Source organism: Sus scrofa, chromosome 7 (assembly GCF_054392235.1).
Source record: "Sus scrofa isolate SSC_HxYL_T2T_F1_AM1 chromosome 7, Sscrofa_HxYL_maternal_Yorkshire_Landrace_v2.0, whole genome shotgun sequence".
Classification (NCBI taxonomy): Eukaryota; Metazoa; Chordata; class Mammalia; order Artiodactyla; family Suidae; genus Sus; species Sus scrofa.
The window spans coordinates 125543040-125564879 of NC_139389.1; the positions used below are offsets into that span (position 1 = coordinate 125543040).

The window sequence follows — 21840 nt, forward strand, 5'->3', positions numbered from 1 at the left end:
CCCAGCCAGCCACCTGGTACCTCGTGGAAGATGCTCTCATGGGGACTCTGGCGACACTCAAGTTTGAGAATCTCGGCTTCAACACAGCACGCCTCACCCTGGCTGCATATCAGAGTTGCCTGGGGAACCTGAACTTAAACCAACACCCAGGACCCAACCCCAGAGGTCTTGATTGAATGAATGCCATCCACCAGTGTGTGTGTGGTGTGTTGTGTGTGTGTCCGTTTCCCCTTAAATACTTTGAAAAGAATGCAAGGAGCACAGAGGGTTCTTAGGGCAGTGAAGGTATATGATCCCACCCAGCGCACGGGACTTGGACATACGGCGGTAACAGTGGATACATGTCATTATACTTTTGTCAAAACCCACAGATGGTGCAACATCAAGAACGGGCCCCTGGGTCAACTACAACTTTTGGGTGGTGATAATATGTCAGCGGAGGTTCATCCATTGTAACAAATGCACCTCTCAGTGGGGCGTGATGTGGGCGTGTATACGGGTTAGGGGAGTCCAGAGAGTACCTGGGACCTTTGTACCCTCTGCTTAATTTTGCTGTGAACCAATAATTGTTCTAAATAATAAAAGCTTAAAAAAAAAAAGGTGATTGGCATTCAGTCTGTGAAGACTGGGGTGATGCTTGGGACACAGGCAGGACAGCCAGGTTTCAGAGGCAGCAGGGAAGACCACGCTGCTCTGGGTTCAGGGAAGACGCCGGAAGGAAGGAGGTCACGGTCATGAGGGGAGGCCTTTCTAGAAAGCACTTTCTTGCAGCCCATCCAACAGCTCATTCGCTACAATTGTGCTTTCATCATCTCCCCCGGCGTCAGCCTTAACCCGTCCCTCTGGCAGAGTCAGTGTGTCAAGTGCCACCCTGAGAGTCGCTCCACTGGGAGTCAATCACAGTCCCCACCTTCTAAACGGTGAACCTGAGCAGATCACCGGGTGTACCTGCTCGAACCCGCTTCCTCATCTGCAAACGTTGGGTATGAGAGGCTGGCGTGGGAGACAGCGCGGGGCCCAGAGTGAACACACGAGGAACGCAGGTTGTTATAAGCAGCTGGTGCAGCCTGGGCGCCACGTCCACCATGCGGCAAGCAGCATCTAGGCACCACCTCTCCAGCTTGGAGGCCACACAACAGAGTACAAGGGAATCCAGTGCTTTGAGGCCCATGTTCCCAAAGATGGGCTGGAGGCGTTCCCGTATGGCTCAGCAGAAACAACCCCAACTAGTGTCCATGAGGATGTGGGTTCAATCCCTGGCCCCGTGCAGTGGGGTAAGGATCTGGTGTTACCGTGAGCTGCGGTGTAGGTTGCAGACGCAGCTCGGATCTGACGTTGCTGTGGCTGTGGTGTAGGAGTTCTAATTGAAACCACAGCACCTGCAGCAACGGGGGCGGGGGCGGGGAGGTAGGGTATCCAAAGACGGGCTGGAACCACAGGGACAGAAATGCTCTTCACTCCATAAAGTGCCTGCTCCAGCCAGAGGCTGGGGAACAGAATTTGCACATCCGACTCCAGGCAAGGAGGACGTCCCCTGGGGCTGCTGGCTTCCCACCAGGTGGCCTCCCCTTGGGGCCTGTCACCGTGGCAAGGGGAGCCTCTTCCCCAGAGGGAGCCTCCCGACAGACACTGCTGCTTAAGAACCGGTGTTCTAGAGAGAACCCAAGGGCACGCATTACAGAAAACAGCACACCTCTGCCTCCCACTGCCTTTTTTTTTTTTTTTTTTTTTGCCTTTTCTGTTTTATAAGCCTTTTATTGAAGTGTAACATATAATAAGCAGAAAAGCATGTGTCACAAGTGAGCAGTCTGATGAATATTCACAGAATGATGCCCCGGATCAAGACTGAGAAGGGAGCAGGCCCCAGCAGGTCCCTACCCGGTCCCTGTCCCCAAAGGTAACCACTGGCCTGCCTTCCGCCCCCAGAGAGTAGTCTCGCCGGCTTGAGAACTTCACTCTTCTGGATTTGAACCCAGAAGTTTAGGTGGTGTGAGCTTTGCAGGTGGCGGCCGCTGGTTCATCGTCATTGCCGCACAGGACTCCATTCTGTGACCATGACACCTGATGTACCCATTCTCCATGGACACTCGGGCTGTTTGCACTTGGAGGCTATGATGACATCTGCTGTCTGAACGTTCTGTGCCTGTCTTTTGGTGGACTCGGCAACTTTCTCTTGGGTAGAGGTGCTGGAATTGCTGGGGCAGGGGCAGGCACCCCCTCAGCCCTAATCGAGTCACGTTCCAAAACCCCACATGGATGCCCGGCCCCCACCCCGCCCCACACTCCGCACCATCCCACTCACTTCACACCTTTGTCTGCCTTCGGGCCCTTGCCCTTCTAGACACGGATGCTCCATAAGGGCAGAGATTCTGGTTCCCCGTTGAGTCCCCAGAGCCTCGACACTGCCTGGCCCAGAGCAGACACTCAACGGACACCGGCAGGCCCACTTCTGCGTCCTCACTTGCACACGGGGCTCAGGACACTTCTCAGCTGTCCTTCCTCCCGCAGGTCCTTCCTCCCGCAGGTGCCTTTCTAGTCTCATCCAGTCCTCAGCTCAGATGCCCATCAGTCCTGAAGGCTGAGAGCTCCCGACAATTCCTCCACTGCCACATCCCTTCCCCAGGATGGAGCGTCTAGGCTCGTGGGAAAAGTCCAGACTCAAGTCTCGGCCCTGGGAAGGCCGGCTGAGCATTCGGCATTCCTGAGCACCAGCTGCAGGCCAAGCCCCCAGGAGGCAGGAGGGGTAGTCAGGGCGCCCAGCGGTCAAGGGAGAGGGCCAGGAAGGCGGATCAAGCAGCCCCGTGGGCAGGGACAGGCGAGGCCTCTGGATCCTGAAGGAGGTCTGGAGAAGCTGGACATGACCCAGTCCAAGGAAAGCAGAGAGGGCTTCAAGGAGGAGGTATCTCAGAGCTGCTTCTTCCAAGAGGCCTATAACTTCCCAGAGAGAGAAGGCTGAGGCACGGCAAGCAGGGGCTGGCTTGTGCAAAGCCGGGGGTTGGGAGGATAGGGCGGAGGGGAATGAGGGTGATGGAATGCGAAGCTCACAGGGTAGGATGGTGCTGGAGACGAAGAACTGCCAGGCCAAGCCTCTGGGCTCCGTCCTAAGGACGGCTGGGAGCCCCAGGGATGTCCTGAAGCAGTCCGCTGATGGCAGTGTGCCAGGCAGAGACGAGGGGACAGCCACCACCTTGCTGAACTGCAGGCTGCAACCCAGGAGGTCTGGGAAGCATGTGCACATCCCACGGATGCCCGGCGGTGCAGGTGCTGCTTGTCCCCAGACCTCCTGTGGGCAGCCAGGCCTCGGAGGGGCAGACCTGGGGGGCTGAAGCAGCAGGGGTGACGTAAAGGCCACATCCCGAACACCTCGCCTGTCCCGAGCCCAGCCCTCGGTGCAGCACCACGGCTCTAATTCACACTGCCAGCCCTTCCAGAACCTTCCACGCCACCCCAGGGCAGGGCCTCCCCTCGGGAGCCTCAGACCCTGGTGTCGCCATGGCAATGGCCCACAAACACGGGAGCCCAGGCCCCGGAGCCATAAACAACCCTGACAGGTTCAATAAATAGAGATGTACTACAGCAATTTGTAGGGAATTTATGAGAAATTAAAAATTCAACGTGGACAATAAACAACCCATTTCAGAATGTGCCCCCACTTAATGTTGAATAAACCACATGCGAGCATTTTTCGAGCATGATGTTGTGAGGCTGAAAGCGGGACTCCGCCAGGAGTGCTTCCTGAGCCTCCGAAGCTGGGTGCTGCTGGGGGGGCACATCTGCACGTCTGCTCATCTCATGGGGCGCTTTACGGTCTACACAGCGCCTGCGCCGCAGTCACCCACTTGGTCCTCCCAACGCCGCCCTTGAGACGGTGGGCGAGTTTGATCAAACATCGTTACGATGATGCGCGCCTTGCAGAGCCTGAAGCACAGTGACTTGCCCAAGGTCACACAGCTGGTCAAAGTCAGAGAGGATGCGAGCCCAGGTCAGCTGAAGCCACACCACGGTGCACAAAGAGGCAGCCACGCGTGTACCCGCTACGTGCAACGGCAACTGCACCCGAGAGAGGTCTGATGTGGAGCGCCGGCTGAATTCTCTAGAAGTCCGCTCTATTTCAAGAGCATCAAAGGGGCCTGCTTCAAACGGATCAGCACGTTCTCCACTGCACACTCATTCACCCCCCGTGAGGGTGGGAGGGCTCCGATCCCCAACTCTGCAGTGCAAGCACCGCGACCCCCCAGGGCTGTCTTCAAGATGAAGGGCTAAGGGAATAAGGAGCTAGAGATGGAGGGAGAGCCTGGGGGGTTTTCTGCCCCTGCCTTCCAAAGAGTCAGAGAGTTCCAGGAGCTGGGACCCCAGCAAACCCATCAGGACCAAGAGCCTGTTGCACAGAGAAGGAACCAAAGCTGGCCCAGCTGCAGAAGGGTGGTGAGCTTGGGCCTCCAGCACCAGCCACCCTGACTTCGTGCGTCACACAACTCGGGAACGCCCGCAGGTGCCGGCCTGGTCACACTCTCCAGGTCACTGAACACTATAGGATTAGAACAACGGGAACAAAGCTGGGTGGGAGAGATGAGGGCAGAAGCAGCAGACAGGGCAGGCAGGGCTGGGCCTTGTCCCCAGGAAGGAGGGAGGGCAGGCAGAAGGCATCACGGGCCAGAGCAAAACAAGAGCGTTGGGGGCGGCAGACCCGGCTTTACAGTGGGGGTCTCTGCTCTGCTGCAAAGGCCCGAGGTGGGGCTGGTCTGTGGCAGCCCCAAAAATTCAGGAAGGGCACAGCAGGTTTTTACGGGAAACTAGGAAGTCCAGTTAGCACTGGGGCAGGGGTGGGGAGTGTGTTCTAAGGGCCCAGGCCTTGAGGGTCAGGCCTATCTGGGTCCAAAGACCCCAGTGATTGGTATTTGCTAGTTCTGTGACCTTAGACAGGTCCTTAAGCAAGTGACATATCCGAGCCTCAGTTTCCTCATCTGCACAGTGGGGAGAATGATAGAGATCCCACCTCACAGAACTACCAGAGTAAAAGCATAAATGTTCAAGAAAGACGGGAACCCAGGCTCAGCAATGGCAAGGAACCGGTTCAAAGTCATGGGGTCAGGATTCCCGAGGACGGTGACCCCACCTCCACCCTGGAAACTCTCTCAAGTCTGGGCTGCCTATTCCATCCAGGAAGCACTGCTGGGTTCCACTCAGGGCTGCGCCCAACTCTCCCACCCCGAAGGGAGCCTGACATGCAAGCTGGTGTTTGACGTTCTTTTTCAAAAATTAACGTTCCAGTTCAGTTCCCTGAAAACAAACTGGCAGCCAAAGGACAGGGGTGAATCCCGACGGCACCACCAGCCACAGGTTTCTGAACTGGCTTTAGTGCCAGGCTTTGTACCAAGGGCTCCGACTCCGCCTCACTCAGTCTTCTCAACCTCAGAGGTGGGTGCCGTGAAAACCCCTCCCACGAGAGGGGACCAGGGCCAGCGGGCAAATAGCTCACCCATGACCCTGCTGCTAAAGGGGCCGCCAGCACTTGTGTGGTCAAGGCTGGTTCCTTGACCATGGCAAGATGCTCGCCACCTCTAAGCAGGGTGGGGTCGGGGAGGGGCGGTCTGAACTTCCCCTTGGCTGGTAAAACCACAGGTACGTGCAAAGAGGAGCAAAGCATCTGCGAGCTGGAGGGGCCACCAAGGGGGCGGGAGGACCACGGTGCAGCTGGACGAGCCCAGAGGAGCAGCCTGCAGGCTGGCGGTGCTGGACACCACCCAGGGACAGAGCACCTCGGCGTCAGCCCACACGCTCCGCCCGTTGCCCTGGGTCCGGAGCACACACAGGGCAACAAAACCCCCTCGGGCAAGGCTGCAGCCAAGCCTCCATCTCCAGCCGAGATGGGCAGAGGGAGGGGGCGGGGGGCCCTCCGGAGCACGGGTGAGAAGGGAAGGAGGTGAGAAAGGACACGGGGCAGAGAAATGCCTGGGTGCGCCCACAAGTCCAGAAGGACAAACTCCAATGACGAGAGTCCTTTTCCACGACTCCCTATAACGTCTGGGTTTTTTTCCCCAAGGAGTGCCGGTAACTTTTCATAAGTTGCAAAAACAGTAAATGTGAGTTATTATTTCTACAGCCCCTAGAAATAATCACCGACTTGCCCCAATCATATCAGAGCCAGATGTTCATCCCAGTACCACTCACGACAGGGACAAACCAGAACCACGGCCAATATCCGCCAAGAGGATCCGTAACGTTGCGTCAGGAGAGAATATCACGCAACCATTAAAAAAACAAACCCAAGGAGACTGTTTAACAAAAGGGGAGACATTAACAATATGTTAAGTGTGTCTGTGGGAAGCAGATACCAACCGAAAACAATTTTGTTCAAATATATAAACATGTTCCATTTGTACAGAGAGAAAAAACTCAAAGGATGTTGGAGAAGGGGGACTCCAGTCATCTCTGGGCCACAGGGAAACATATTTTGCTCCCACCAGCCATAAAAGAGGCTCTTCTGGACCTTTTTTTTTTTTCAATTCTATGGCAGGCCCCACAGCATATGGAAGTTCCAGGGCCAAGGACTGAATCCAAGCCTCAGCTGTGACCTATGCCGCAGCTGCAGCAACACCAGATCCTTTAACCCACTGTGTCCGGCTGGAGATGGAACCCAGTCTGCGCCGCTGCAATCAGATTCTTAATCCCCTCCGCCACATGGGAACTTCTGAACCTTTCTGAAAGACATTTTCAAATCCCTTCTGGAGGGTCAGAGAATCACATCGGACAGAGGTGCCGGCGGCCTGGGTCACAGCTGCTCCACGGTGTGTGAGGCTGCAAATTGGTTCAAAAGAGCCCCTGCGCTGAGCTGTAGACAGACGGGTCTGGCCTCATCGCACCCAGGGTGCCTCATCTTCTCCACATCAGGGGTCCCTGTCCCCATCAAAGGCTGACACTGCGGCCTCACAGCAAAGTACCGAGGTCGAGGCCTGGAGCTGGCTTGGGGATACCCTTGTCTTTAACGACACGGGAATGTCAGGAGGGGACATTCACTCAGCACTCGGTCTCAACAAGCCCTGGGCTTAGAAGAGGGCCTGGCCCCACCCTGCACTGCGAATCTCCTTCTCTGCTGGTGCCAGGCCCCCATCCCCCCAGGCCACACTCCTGGGCCATTAGCTCAGCCCCAAAGGCATCCTTTCTCAGCCAGGCTTTCGATGCGCCTGTCAAAACACTGTAAATAACGTATTTCCACTTGGCAGGGCTGGCAGCAAAACTTCTGCCCAGGCAAGGAGAAGAGAGTGAGCTAAACGCTGCTTCCACACCCAGAAACCCACACCCTGCCTGCCCAGGGGCCCAAGGGCCCCACCCGCCAGGATGAGGGACTCCAAGTTAAGGCCCAATTTCTGCCCCACTAGACCAAGAGATGGGCTTCCCAAGACACCTCGAGCGATCCAGGAGGAAGATCAGTGAGCAGCGGAGAGGTCTTAAGGGCCCCACAACCCGGCCTCGGGCTACTCCCGGCTCCCCTTCAGGAAGGCCTTCCCGCCGGTCCTCACTTCCCACACTCATCAGTCTTGTCACTACCTGGTAGATGAGCCTCAGAGAGGTTTTGCCACTTGCAAGGGTTGCACAGCTACAGAGGGAAGGAGTTGCACCCGGGGCCAATCCCTGGATTCTCAGTTCCGGGGAAGGCGGCGGAGGGGGGGAGCAGAGAAGGCTCCGGCTTTGCCACCGTACACCCTGGAATCCAGTCCCTTTGCATGGCACGGTCAGAGACACTCCACCGGCCTGAACCTCAGTGCTCTGGCCTGGCACGTGGGAACATGGCGAGGCCCAGATTCTCACTGCCACCCCCCAGGCTGGTTCTCAGAAGCCCAGCACAAGGCATCACAGTGCTACACAACTGCCACCGGGGCATTTTAGAGCCCCAGAGCAGCCTTCCCAGGTGACCACTGCCCAGGCGCCCAGGCTAGTCACCTGCTTTCGAGAACCTGGGAGCCCTAAGTGTTCCCCCAGGACAGCTGATGAAAGCACCCACACCCCAATTCCATCGGACTTCAGAGTGCCTCCCAAGGGGCTCTGTGGAAGTGATAAGTGAGCCCCGCTCCAGGCCAAGTTCCTGGGACACAGGGCAAACGGGATCTCCTTATAGGGTATGCTCTGAGGCCACTTCAGCGAGTTCAAAAGGAGAAAGGCTGCCGGTTGGGCTGGAAAATCGGTCCACTGGGAGAGAGGGACAAAGCAGCCAGGTTGACTGGGTTCCTGAAAGGGCTGCCCCTGCCTGCGCTCATACAGGACATCCGAGAACTTGGAAGAAAGGAGGGGGCCACGGGAGTTCCCAGTGGAGGGCTCGGGGTGGGGGTGGCTGAAGGGGAGCCAAGTTACAGCTCTAGGTTCACAAATGTTTGGAAAAGCCATGAACTCTCAGCTGTGCAAGGGCCTCCGAGCCAACGGGGACCCAGCACGCTGGGCTGGGGAGGGGTCAGCATCCCTCCGAGGTGATGCCTTCACTCCATTGTGGCTGGACCCAGGGACTGCCCAAGAGAGGATGTAAATCAGCCTGTGCCCCCAAAGGCACCCAGCCAGGGCACTCTGCTCCAATCCCAGAGGCAGTGCAGCCAGGCTGCCCACACCCCAGCGTCCAGGACACATAACTGCCCCAAGCAGGACCTCACGGGGACCTCACCAGGAAAATGGTCCCTGTGTGCCCAGCGCTGAGCAAACCAGATAGATCCGACTTACAGTGCAGGCATTTCTGGCTTTTTCACTCTCTTGTGATAGCAAATCAAACAAGAGATCCTTCTGCTTTGGCCCATCCACCTGTCCAGCCGTTCCCCTGCACCGCCCCTCATGTCGATGCCTTCAATTCCAGGGCCCCAGGATGACAGCGACGAGGGCGCCCGTAAATAACAACAAACAGCTGCTTCTGAGGCCCCAGCTCTGTGCTGCCCCTTGGCTCCATGACCCCAATCTCACAACAACCCTACCCAGGCCGGTTCCAGTATTACTGCGTTTCTGTCAAAGGCTCATGGGGGCCCTCGGCCAGTTGTAGGTCCAGCGCCCGAGTGCCCCACACCCCCTGCCCGCGCTCTCCTCCAAGTTCACGTGAGGGTCAGCGGGCCCAGCACAGAGACCGCACACCCTGTGGGCCACCAGGCGTTAGAACATTCAAGACACTGCGGGCAGCAGTGTACGTGGGACTTCTGGCAGGGGGCGGGGACACCTAATGAGAACAGACTCAGACGCAGGGTGGGGGTGCCCTATGCCCCAAGCACACTCCTGGAATGTAAACACGCTGGCTGAAGCCCCAACAAGGGGGGATCTTCGGCAAGGAGGGATCCTGAGCCTAGAAGCCAGAACGGAGGATGGGGAGGCGCAGAGGGCAAGGGGCTCTGTGCAACTTTGTGGAGCCCCCACAGCAGCCCTGAGTTCCTGCATCCAGCTTCCTGGACAAAGAAAGAAAAAAATATTTTATTGAAGTCCCTATTATTTCCAATTTGCCATCGGCAGACCCCGATGGCCCTGAGTGAAGCTGCAGGTGGAAGGGGCGTTGGAGAATGGGAGCTGGCCAGACAGAGTAAGGGGTGGGGTCCAGGAGAGGGCCCCCACCCTCCGCCACCCGTCACCCCTGCCTCAAAATACAATGTCCCTGCACAAGACTCAGAGGATGTGTGGGGCCACCATACTTCTGCGTCTCTTAAATTTCTCTCTTTTTGTCCAAGCCAAAAAGTTCCTACTTGTGGAGTTCCTACCGTGGCTTAGCAGAAACGAATCAGACTAGCATCCCATGAGGATGCAGGTTCGATCCCTGGCCTCGCTCAGTGGGTTCAGGATCCAGTGTTGCTGTGAGATGCGGTGTAGGCTCAAATCTGGCATTGCTGTGGCTTGTGGCACAGGCCAGTGGCTACAGCTCCGATGTGACCCCTAGCCCGGGCACCTCCATGTGCCACGGGTGCGGCCCTAAAAAGCCAAAAACCAAAAATTTTCCTGCTTGCGACACTGATAATGCTCATTGTAGGAAAGAAAGTTTAATCCTCTCCACAGTCTTCACTCCACTTCTGAGAACTGCTTCATGCTAATCTCATTTCCCTGCACACTTTGGCCACCAGGAAGCTCAAAGCTACCCTGGTGTGCCTGCACGGCAGCAGGCCTGGCAGTGAGCATTAATCCTCCTTTGTTCCTCAACCTTGATTTACTTCTTCCATCTTCCTAACCTTTTCTTCAGGGAGTATAAAGCATACAGAACACTAAAAGGCGGGAATATCCCCAGACTACAAAGTTAATGAAAGTTACTCAGTTTTCTCTTTCTGGGAATAGTTAAAATGGCAAACGAATAAGTTAGCAGTTCATAAGTACAAGGGGAATTCTCCAGCTTACGTATACTTCTGACCTTTCCAAATGGTGCTACATGACATATCAACCTGTTCCCGAAAACAAAAACGACCTCTCACCCAGCCTTAGACTTCACACACCATGAGGCACAGGTTAAGAACCCCTCATCACACTGGGAACTCTGTCACTTATGACGGGGCGAGATGGAGGCTAATGTGAGAAAAAGAATGCATACGTGTATGAGGGACTGGGCCACTTTGCTGTACAGTAGAAAATTGACAGAACGCTGTAAGCCAGCTATGATGAAAAAATAAAAATCATTTAAAATAAAAAAATACATAAAAGCTTAAAAAAAAAAAAAGAACCCTCCATCCCATACAAACATGTTACTACTCTACTTCTTCCATTCAAAAGCACAGTAAATGCTCACATCCCAATTTCCAAAGTATTAAAGGGTGTTTTTTTTTGGGGGGGGGGGTTGGTTTTTGGTTTTGGTTTTGGTTTTCGCTTCTTAGGGCCATAGGTGTGGCATATGGAAGTTCCCAGGCTAGGAAGCAAACCGGAGCCAAAGCTCCCGGCCTAAACCAAAGCCACAGCAACTCAGGATCCAAGCCACATCTGTGACCTACACCACAGCTCATGGCAACATCAGATCCTTAACCCACTGAGCAAGGCCAGGGACTGAACCCGTATCCTCATGCCTACTAGTCAGGTTCATTACCACTGAGCCACAACGGGAACTCCAGGATTCAAAGGATTTGTTGTTGTTGTTTTTTCTGGCCGCGCTCACGGCACATTTGATCCCTCCCAGGCCAGGGATCAAACCCACACCACAGCAGCCACCCAAGCTACTGCAATGACAATGCCAGGCCCCTAACCTGTGCATCACAGGAGAACTCCCAAGAGGTTTTTAAAAAATAGGTGTTAAAAAAAAAGGGGGGGGGGGAGGTTACTGTATGTTAGTATAGGCACAGAGGGAAAAAATGGAAGAGATAGCAGTGGTTATTTCTGGAAAATAAGTGATAGGGAATCTTTCCAATTCATCTATTTCTGCAATATTTAATTATTTTCCACTTATTTCCAAAGATTCCTTGATAAGATGCATCTACAAGCCAGAATGCACGCCAAGCTGGCACAGTCCCCAGAAGCTATGGTTGACAGCCCTAAGGAGCTTCCTCTCAGAAGAGGAAAGGCCCCCAGGGTATATAGGGTTACATCATGAAATGAGAGGATCTGTACCTATGCGGCTGGGTGTACGGGGGGGAGGGGGGAGATGAAGGAGAGGCTCTCTGTACCTGGGGGGTCCAGGAAGGCCTTGATGAGCGAGTGACAGTCACACAGATGAGTAAGTGTCCACCAGACGGAACGTGGGGGGGGGGGGGGGGCAGGCTGCTGGGCAGGATCTATGGAGGAGCAGGCCTAGCTACGTGGATGCTGAGGCTCTGTCTGGGGTGCTCTGGGGTGCACGCGAGAGTCTGGCCTGGCCTGAGGTCCCCGGAGTGGGACCTAACTGCCAGGGGCTTCGTGGACAAGGAAAGGGCCTTCGTTCTGTACCCTGGGTGCTGCGGCCAGGCTGGGACAGTGGGGCTGGCCTGAGAAAGAGCACCTGGGCATGGGGACAGCAGGCGGGCCAGTGCGAGAGAGACAGCAAGACCCCCGGGCCAAGGAACTGCGAGGAAGTACTGGCTTCAGAAAGGATGCACGTCGGGGAGTGGGGCGGAGGTTAAGGGGTGGGCCGGGGCCCAGCACGCAGGGCTGGGTGCGCGCTCTCTGCTCTCCGACTCAGTCTCCTCATCTGGGAAGCAGAGTGATAAAAGCCAACCCATCAAACTGAGCTCCTAAGAGTACTAATAATAGTCCTTCTCGGGACTGCTGTGGGCATTCAATTAGCTAACGTGCATAAGCGCTTAGAGAAGTTCCTAGAACAGGGCGAGCTGTGTCCACACTGCTTTGATCATCCCCCCCACCCCCGCCCACGGTCATAACGACCACTCCTAGGTGGCACCAATGTGAGCAACTGTTCAGAACCCAATCAATTCACACACAGCCCTGGTTTCTAACCGCCACTCTCGGCCGAGAGGTGGGCAGGCAGACAGGGGGCCCCAAGGCCCTGCCCCCATGCTGCCCCTTACTCACCTCCCAGAGGCCAGGAACTGCCACCGTGCAGGGGCAGGACCTAGGAGGCCTAGCAGGGCCCCAGCCCACCCCTGAATGGTGCACCCAGAGGTTAAGGACATGGGCTAGTCCTTACCTTGCAGAGACCCACGGTGACCCATCCAAGGAGGAACTGACTGAAGGGCGGGGCTGCCCCTGGACTACCTGGAACAAGGTGTCCAGGAAGTGCCGCTGGCCAGCTGGTCACATGTCCCAAGCCGAGCAACAGCCACACAGGGGACACACCATCCTCCCCTCCCGAATCTACATCGCCTGAGTTTTCCGTAATAGAAAGTTCTCGGCTCGGTCCTTCACTCACCCACTCAGCAAACACAGAGCCAGGCACTGCCCTCCTCAAGACAGGACAGGTCTGGCCCAGGGGGACACGTCCACAGGCAGCTCCAGCTTGTGGGGGGGTCGGGGGGGGGGTCCTACTGGGGGAGCAGGGAAGGTGTTACCGGCAAGGTGACATCTGAACAGGTCTAAGAGCACAAACAGAAACATGAGAGTGGGGCGGGGTATGGGGAGGGAGAAGCCCCTGAAAGACTGCAGGGTGTTTCATGGTCCGTGAAACGGAGCAGAAGGCAGTGCCTGACCCCTGCTTTCCCAACGCCGGCTGTGTGTGCAGGGGGTGGGGGGGGTCTTCGCGTCACCTCACTATGTCACTTAGAGTCTCAGCCCCAGGAGGTGCCCCGCCCCCAACTCAAAGGGGCGCCAGGAGTTTGCACTGGAGCTTCTGCAACTTCGAGGTGCACCCAGGGATGCAGATTGGCGCCAATCAGCTCCCGAGAGGCCGCTGGCAGATCACACTCTGGGTAACAACTTCAGCCCAGAACCATCGTGTAACAGGTGGCTACTTGCAAAGCAGAATCTTTGCTTCTGGTGCTTTCAATTGCCCTTTTTATCCCTTTCTGTTTCGCGCTGCTTCCTCCTTCCCTCTCACTGCTTTTACAGCACGTGCTACTTGCTACACCCCAAAGAGGCCTGAGAAATTGGAAGGCCAACCTAAGAGTGGAAGGGCCAGGAGGGGGCTCCGGCGCCCCTAAACCGGGCTTCCCCAGCCAGAGTGCTTTCTGTTTTAAGGACATAAGTTGACTCGGGGAGTCAAAGGCTGGGAAAGAACAGCCCAGGACGGAGATTCACAGCCCTCTGAAGCCATGCAGGGCTGCGCAGACGCTGGGGATGGTTTCTATTTGTAACAACAAGCCTAAAGAGTTCAAAAACAAAAATAAAACTGACAAAACTGAAAGCACCCACCAGACGTCCAGAGCACTTGCCCTGTCTCATGAGCATTTTCCCACGCTGCCCTCTCTTAATGGCTACTACAAATATTTGATCCGACCAGACTCCAACATATAAAGCTTCCCAAGCCCCACATAATATTATTAAAAAATACTTGGACAGAGTTCCTGCTGTGGTACAATAGGATCGGCAGTGTCTTAGCAGCTTTGGGATGCGGGTTCGATCCCCAGCCCGGCACAGCTGGTTAAGGATCCAGCACTGCCACAGCGGTGGCTGAGGCTGCAGCTGCGGCTTGGATCTGATCCCTGGCCTGGGAACTCCATGTGCCTTGGAACAGCCAAAAAAGAAAGAAAAGAAATACTTGGGTGATTGTGCTTACGTAGAGATGCATCTAACTCCATTTGTTAAATATACGTTAAGTAAATGAGAATAAAAATAATGTTCAATGCTTTGAAAAAAAGAAATAAAAATGTCTGTGTTTCTTTTCTCTTTCTTTTTTTTTTTGCTTTTTAGAGCCAAGCCTGTGGCATATATATAAGTTCTCAGGCTAGGGGTCGAATCAGAGCTACAGCTGCCACCCACAGCCACAGCCAAAGTCACACGAGATAAGAGCCGCATCTGCGACCTACACCACAGCTCACAGCAATGCTGCATCCTTAACCCACTGAGTGGGGCCAGGGATCAAACCCATGTCTTCATGGATGCTAGTCAGGTTCATTACCGCTGAGCCGAAACAGGAACACCCTGTGTTTCAATTACTTAAAAATAAAAATCTGGAGTTCCCATTGTGGCACAGTGGAAACAAATCTGACTAGTATCCATGAGGATGCAGGTGTAGGCCGGCAGCTATAGCTCCTATTTGACCCCTAGCCTGGGAACTTTCATGTGCTGCGGGTGCAGCCTTAAAAAGCAAAAAAAAAAAAAGAGAGAGAAAGAAAGAAAGAAAGAAAGAAAGAGAAATGTATCTTTTAAAAAGGAATTAAGCTAAAATTAAAATCCACAATAGTTAGAAACCTAAAAGTGTTACTCTGGCAGGCAGACAAAAAGATCGCATTCTTTACAAAAGACAGCATATTTTCCCAAGCATCAGTTTCACCTGTAGCTGTATCACCCACCCACCCCACCCCCCACACACATCACATGGTTCATAACAAAGAATGAGAGAAAATACACTCATCATCCTTGAGCTTCTATTAAGTGTCTTAGGTCCTGTGTGGTAAGTGTCATCCCAATTTAAAAATAAGGAGTCCCAGCCATGGCTCAGTGGGTTAAGAACCTGACTGCAGCGGTTCCGGTTGCTGTGGAGGTACGGATCTGGTGTTGCTGCAGCTGTGGCAGGGATTCCATCCCTGACCCAGGAACTTCCATAAACTGCAAGGGCAGCCATTCAAAAAAAAAAAAAAAAAAAAAAAAGAGGAAAGTGAGATCATACACAGTCAGAAAACAGATGAATGGAAACTCGAACCCAGCCCTCTGGATCCCATGGGAAGGGTGGGTGCAGCCAAGAACCATCTATACCCCAATAACGGACCCAAAGGCCCACATGGAAGCATTTTGTGCAAAGCCAACTTCCCCGTCTCACGGCCACCCTCCCTGGAGGTGCTGGGGTCTGCCGTCAGAGGTGAGGGTCAGAGTCAGACTCAGGTGGCCTTCAGAAAGCCCCTGCCCCTGAGAAGGTGGCCAGATGGCTGCCATGGGTTCTTCCAGACGCCAGGATGTCAGGGCCCCAAGAAACTCCAAGGCCACTGTTAGTCCCCAAGCGCTTTATACGGGCTCCAGAGCACCCAGCAGAGGGAGCAGAGGAAAGGAAGAATGCTCACGGGGGTCCAGCGCTACCTGGGCCCCAGTTACCTGGAAATAAAATCTGGGAGGCACCCAAGACTGCCGGCTGGGCCACCCTGGAGAGAGTGTGGGTGGCAGAGGGAACCCGGCTGGGGATTAAGCATTTGACACCTTTAACTGCATCCCTTTTAAAAGAGTTTTTGAATCATGAGAAAATATTACCTAAATAACACACATCTTTCAAAGCTGAACGGAGAGTTCAGCATCTCTAAACCTCGGAGAAAAGCATACTATTATTCACTCAGCCCCGTGACTCTCCTCCCGGCTCGCAATGAGGAAGCCGGCTCCTGACACGTCGGCCTGCGTGCAGCACACCCGGCACCAGTCTGAACCAACGATCCCGCCCCGACCCCCGTCTGAGGACCGACCCCTCGCCTCCACGCCCTGCCGGCCACGGCTGCCCTGATCCCAGCCGGACCCCAGCGCCCTGCTAGGCCACGGCCCCAGCCTCCAGCCCAAAGACCCAGCTCTTCACCCTCCCATCCGGCCTTGTCTCATCACCCACCACACGCCCTCCCCGTGGGACCTTCCCCATGGAACTGGAAGGCACCCCTCTCTCACAGAGGAGCCCTGGATGCTCCCTGACCTGGCGCCCCATGAACAGCTCACCCGGCCCTTTTGTGGTCTGGCCCTGCCGCCCTCTCTGGCCTGGCTGCTGGCCAACTCCGTCACGGCCAAGGCCTCTGCTGCTTCCAAACCACTTAGCTGACAGTCAAAAGACACCCGCCTTTCCCAGTCTCTGGGTCCCCGCACATGGTGGGCTCCCGGCCCAAAGTGACATTAAAATACCTACCTCATCTCCCTACCCAACACCTATGCCTGGCTTATCCTACATCGACTTCCCTGTAAGGCCTTCTCCATCCCCTGCCCACCCCCCTTTCACATGCCCACTGCCCTGGTGCCCCCGAAGTCACCCACAACGGCACAGACAATCCCTCCCATCCTCCAGGCCGGCCCCTGTGCTCAGGGCTGCTGTCACTGCACCCGTTCAACTCCAGACGCCGGGCACCCCATCCTCCATCAGCCCTGGGCACAGGGCCTGCTCTCGGCATCTGTCTGTCTTTCCTTTTCTGCTTGATCATGTGCCATCTGACCATCCTTCCCTGAATGGTTTGTGCAGAAACAGGGAACGTGTACACAAAGAACTCCAACATCTCAAGCAGGCGACAACTCTGCAGACACCCCCAGGAAAAGCTTGAAGCCTGCCCTTCACGTCTGCAAGCTGGGGAAACGGATCCACTTCCTCGCCTGCTTGAGAAACAGCGGCTGCTCCAGGGAGTGGGGTTTCGTAATGTCTGAATTCTCAAGGAATTTGGAAGGAGGACAATGAATCTAGAATCAGTAACTGTACTTCTCACACTTACAGCCTGCTCATTTGCATTTTAAAATAAGACTCCAACCCTCTCGTGCTAACAGCCATCCCCTCTCCCCTTGGCTTGGAAGATAACTGCTGAAAGGCAGCCCACGGAACGTGGTGAGCAGGGGGTGGAGGCAAAATACATTTTCCTGAGGATGCCGGGGCTGGAGGCGGGCAGGGCCATAGGATATTGTCTCCAGATCTTCTTCCACTACATCAGGGCCGCCCTAGAAAGGGGCGATGGGGTCCAGGGTCAAGAACGCACAGGCTTCCCTCCCAAGGCTTCCCCACCGATCATCAGTAGAAAATGCTTCGAAGGGAAGGCGTCCTGCAAGGCTGATGCGACTGTCCTGTCCAGCCCTCAGCAGAGCCACAGGCCACAGACGACCCAAGCGGCCAAGGAGTGTTTTCTCCCAGCAAAGGTTCCCTAGGTGAAGGGCAGGTGCGTGCTCGATACTTGGCCACTTCAGCACCTGGTTGTTTCAGGAGCAGGTGGGGGCTGTGGGCTTGAACCTACCTCTCAGCCAGGCTGGTCAGGTGGACGAGGCTCATCACCACTAGCCAGGCTCACCCTGCCCTCCTCCAGGAAGCCTTCCTGACTCACTGGGCTGGGTAAGCCCCCTCCTCCCTGTCTGTGCCCACGATCCCCACTCACTTTGGCTTCTGGCTGCCAAGTGCAGACTTCAGAGAGCTGAAGGGATGTGGCCTGGGCCCCACAGCACCTGCAGCCTGGAACACGGCAGGCACCTTGGAAAGGTTTGCTGGATACTGCTGGGGGGGAGGCGGTCATCCCAAACCACACCTGTGGGCTCTCAGTGATGCCAACTGGGAACACCAGAAATGGAGGCGTCAAGGGCCCCGTGAATCCAGGACCCTCATTCCAACAATACAAAGGAGAAAACAGGCAGACAGGTACCAGCAACCAGCACCATCCCAACAGGCAGCCCCTCAGACACGGGGGTGGAGGGCCTCTTGTCCCCCTCTCCCCTGTGTTCCCACCTAAACACCAGCACTGACCATAGGGCGGGACCTCCACCCCTCCCAGGCTCACCTGGGGCGTCTCACGCTACCTGAGCAGGTAACAGCAGGTGTTTCTTATGACCAAGCATCCCCTGGCCTAACAGACCCACATTAGGGGAGGTCAGCGGGCCTGCAGACAAGCCCACTACTAAGGAAGGCCTTTCTGGGTCTCAGCGGATGCGCAGGCCCCCAAGTCCAAGTGGCCCAGCCCCAGTGGGGTCTCTGATGGCCTGAGAGCCGGGCCGCTGTCCCCTCTCTGAGGTGGCGCCTGCCTCAGAGTCTCATTCTGAGAAGCAAACAGGGTAAGGCTGGAAAGCAGTGACCTTCAGACCAAACCCTCCAAATAAACATTTAAAACAATGTATCTATTTGCGCATTTTCAAGATGACTTCCAGAATTTCTCATTTTAAGCTTAACTACTTGTAGAGGATGTAATTTCCAATATATTGTAAATATTAACATTTCAAAATAACACTGTAACTGCTCCCCTTTTAAATGGATCCAGTGGAATCTAAATACCATAGCGCTTTGAGACCCACCACCATCCATCTTAAAATTACGGAATCAGATTCTGCTTAAACACTCGGAAAGATAGCAAGGCTGTTCTGCCTCCTCAAACTCTAATTTCCAATCAACGTCCCTCAGAGATGTTCCTACGACCAGTGTATTTCATGTTTAAAGGCCTTTCACGGACCAGGCTGTCACACTACGAGGCAGAAAATAATAATATCCAGGAGTTCCCCTGCGGCTCAATGGGTTAAGGATCCAGTGTTGGAGCAGCTTAGGTCGCTACCTGACACAGGTTCAACCCCTGGCCTGGGAACTTCTGCATGCCATAGGCGCGACCAAAAGAAAGAAAAAAGAAAAAAAAAAATAGAAGTACCATGTCTAGAAATGTTTTAATTTTTTAATTTCTTTTGAGCATAAAGCTCTAAGTGTCAAAATCGTTCTTCTAGGCTGAATTATTACTACAATGACCTTAGTACATAACTGATCAATATAACAAATACATTACAAATTTGTATAGGTAACAATCATAAAAATTAAACTTTATTAGAAATATGTCTCAGAAGAGATGAATGGTAATTTTTTTTAATTATTTCATGTATCCACAGGTGACTACTACCTACTGTTAAGGAGAAAGCAGTTTCTTATCAATTCTATCTCCATTTTTTCAATTTTTATAGTGCTGAAACCACCTATTCAAATAATAAAGAGATGGAATGGAAAGACACCGACCATAGTAAAATCTCTGAATTCCTTTAGAATTACATGGCAAGAAGTAGTTGATTATCAAAACTCAGTTTTAATGTTCTATCAGATGACAACCCAGTCAGGCCCTCTTTCAATTCTGCTGCAAGCAAAGAAGTGGAACGACCTCACTTGCCCAGGATTATACCAACCAGCCACACGGCGCCCGGGAAGGCTGTATGCCCCGGGGCCCCACACGGGGTTCAGACCTACCTGTGGGTAACGAGGATGTGCTATGCTCCTGCAGAGAACCAGCTTCCTGTGTGCCAAGTGCTTTACCCACATTAACCTAATTATCCCTCACAACAATCCCAAGGAACAGGCACCACTATTACCCCCATTTTATAGATGGGGAGCCTGAGGTACCCAGCAGTTAGGCAGCTGGCCCACCCGCTGGGTGCCAGAAACACGAACCCTGGCAGTCTGGCTCTTTCCTAATAGATGCACTGCCTCTGCAGAGATGGGGGCTGAGGGGGAGGGTGGCAGGTGAGAGTTTACAAGCTCCTCGCCAAGCAGATCAGCCATGGAACGAACACACGAGGAGGCTGAAGATTTGCAAGATTTACTTTCATAAATGCGCTCCCACTCCCACCTTGGACAGGTAACACGTAAATGCTGCCTTCAAGTAAATGGCATCGTTGGCTGGTATACAGTGGTACCCAATAAATGTCAACACTCATTTGTTACCACTGCCACTCAATAGCAGGAAGAACAACTCCCATGATCAGGATAAACAATGCAAGTCTTACCAGCATTTTATAGTCTTGGGTCCTGACCTTAGGTCCCAGCATCCCTTTTTTAAATTGTAGCCAAGCCCATAATAGGCATGGAAGCGTGCAGCAAATGGAAGAGTCTATTAACATGCACGGCAGACCCAGTTATCAGAAAAAACCATGGGCTTTAGAGACAAACCAAACCCACTCAAATCCCAACTCTACCACGTACCAGCTGAGTTCCCCAAGAGAAGTCACATTCTGAGCCTCAGTTTCCTAATCTCTAAAATGGACATGAAAATACCACTCACATCACTGCATGGATGCAAAAATGGGACAATGCCCTCAAGTGCACCCGAGACAGGAAATACCCGGTGGTTGCTGGTGGCAGGCTCACTCTGATCCTCTTCAATCACTGACACCTACTGACTGGAAAATGCCCGCCTCCAGCACCCAATATAGCCCATCAGCCCGGAATCTGATGCATAGGGGCTCAGCTGATTTTGAAAAAAAACAGCCAAGTGGCTTGGATTCTTTTCTTTTTTTTTTCAAAGAGCCTTTTCTCCATGTCTTGAAATTTTAAGTTCTCCAAACACTCGGGGATGCCAGGAGAAGGTGAACAGAGAGGCGTCGTGGTGGGTTTTATTTTTAGATGCCGGCATGGAAAGCATTCAGCTTGCCTTCACTCTGGTCCCCAGCCACCACTTCCTCCCCCCACCCTGGTCCTCGCCAAAATGAACAGCAGACGCATTGAGAAAGACTTCATAACTCTTCTTTTGCCTGGTACGCTCTACAACAATAGCTCCAGTTTCCCGTTGTGCCCACAGACGCAGCGGATTAAAGGCCATGTTCTTCCCAGGAAGCCATGCAAGGGGAACACACTGACCCCCGCCCCGAGTCGTCCCTCACATCCTGAAGCTCCAAGGCCCCCTCCTCCCCACCCCGCCTCCCCTCTCCTCCCCCCCCATGCCAGGGGTGGCACCCCACTGTGTTACACAGTCTGAGGCCCTCTGTGAACAGCAATCAGGTACTAGGGGGTGAGACACATTGCGTCACCTTCTAAGCAGTGTTTGCTGGTGAACACATGAATTCATTTCCTTGAAAAACAGCTCCCAAGAGAAATTTCCTCGTGGACCCTGGTGTGAGGCTGTGGCTAACCTCAGGAAAGCATCTGGCTCTTCAATGGTGACCTCCAACTATAGCCCCCCATGCGGTGGTGGGTACAGGAGCATGTGCAAAGGATCTGGGGGCTTCCAAAGGAACCACCAAAAAGGACTAAGAGACAAAAATATGCCAAAGCATCGTGGAGCAGGGAAGGCCCCAACATCTAGCTCCAGAATGACACACCAACAACTGCACCTCCTCTATTCACTGCTGGACCCCCAGCAGGCATGACCAATCAATCCCTGTCCTCGGCCATTCCCGGATTTAGAATCCTCCAGGCAGCCACTAGTAATCAATCAGAAATGGCCCTGAAACCCTACTTCTTAGCCCTTCCTGAATTCTGACTTCCCCTTTTTTGATGGATGGTCCACAGAGAAGCTCAGCGCAGATCATCCAACACTGCAGAGCCAAAGATGAAAAATCTACAGCTGCTGAAAGGCTTCCAGAAACTACCTCCTCTCCCAAAACAAACCTCAGCCTCTGGGTGAGAAGTTCAACCCACAAACTATGAAGAGGGAGGCCAGAAGGAAGAACTCAACAGCCCTCTACCACTGGGACCAAGCCGAACTCAATAAGCAGGGCTGTGTGAGCTTCTTGAGCTTTATTAAAACCTCCCACAGACATTCTAGCAGGGGGCCAGGCTCCCCTCGGCCCTGATCTGGCCCCAGCCTGGGTTACCCTCTCTGTAGCTACAGGTAGAAGAGGCCCGCCAGGCCTGAAGAAGGGCCTCCAGCCAGGCTGCATGGACAGGCAGATTCACCCTGGACAGGGACAGCAAAGGCGACAGCAAACACCACCAAG

The 21840-nt window shown here is 54.1% G+C and overlaps 1 protein-coding gene and 1 long non-coding RNA gene across 9 annotated transcripts in view; both read right to left on the reverse strand.

Moving 5' to 3' along the window:
• Positions 1–21840, reverse strand: part of ITPK1 (inositol-tetrakisphosphate 1-kinase) — a 159262-nt gene that overhangs the window by 92945 nt on the left and 44477 nt on the right.
• LOC146401896 (uncharacterized) lies at positions 9675–16453 on the reverse strand. The gene is made up of 2 exons (XR_014811315.1): positions 16348–16453; positions 9675–11685 (listed from the first exon to the last, which is right to left on the reverse strand). It is a non-coding gene; the product is annotated as an uncharacterized LOC146401896 (long non-coding RNA).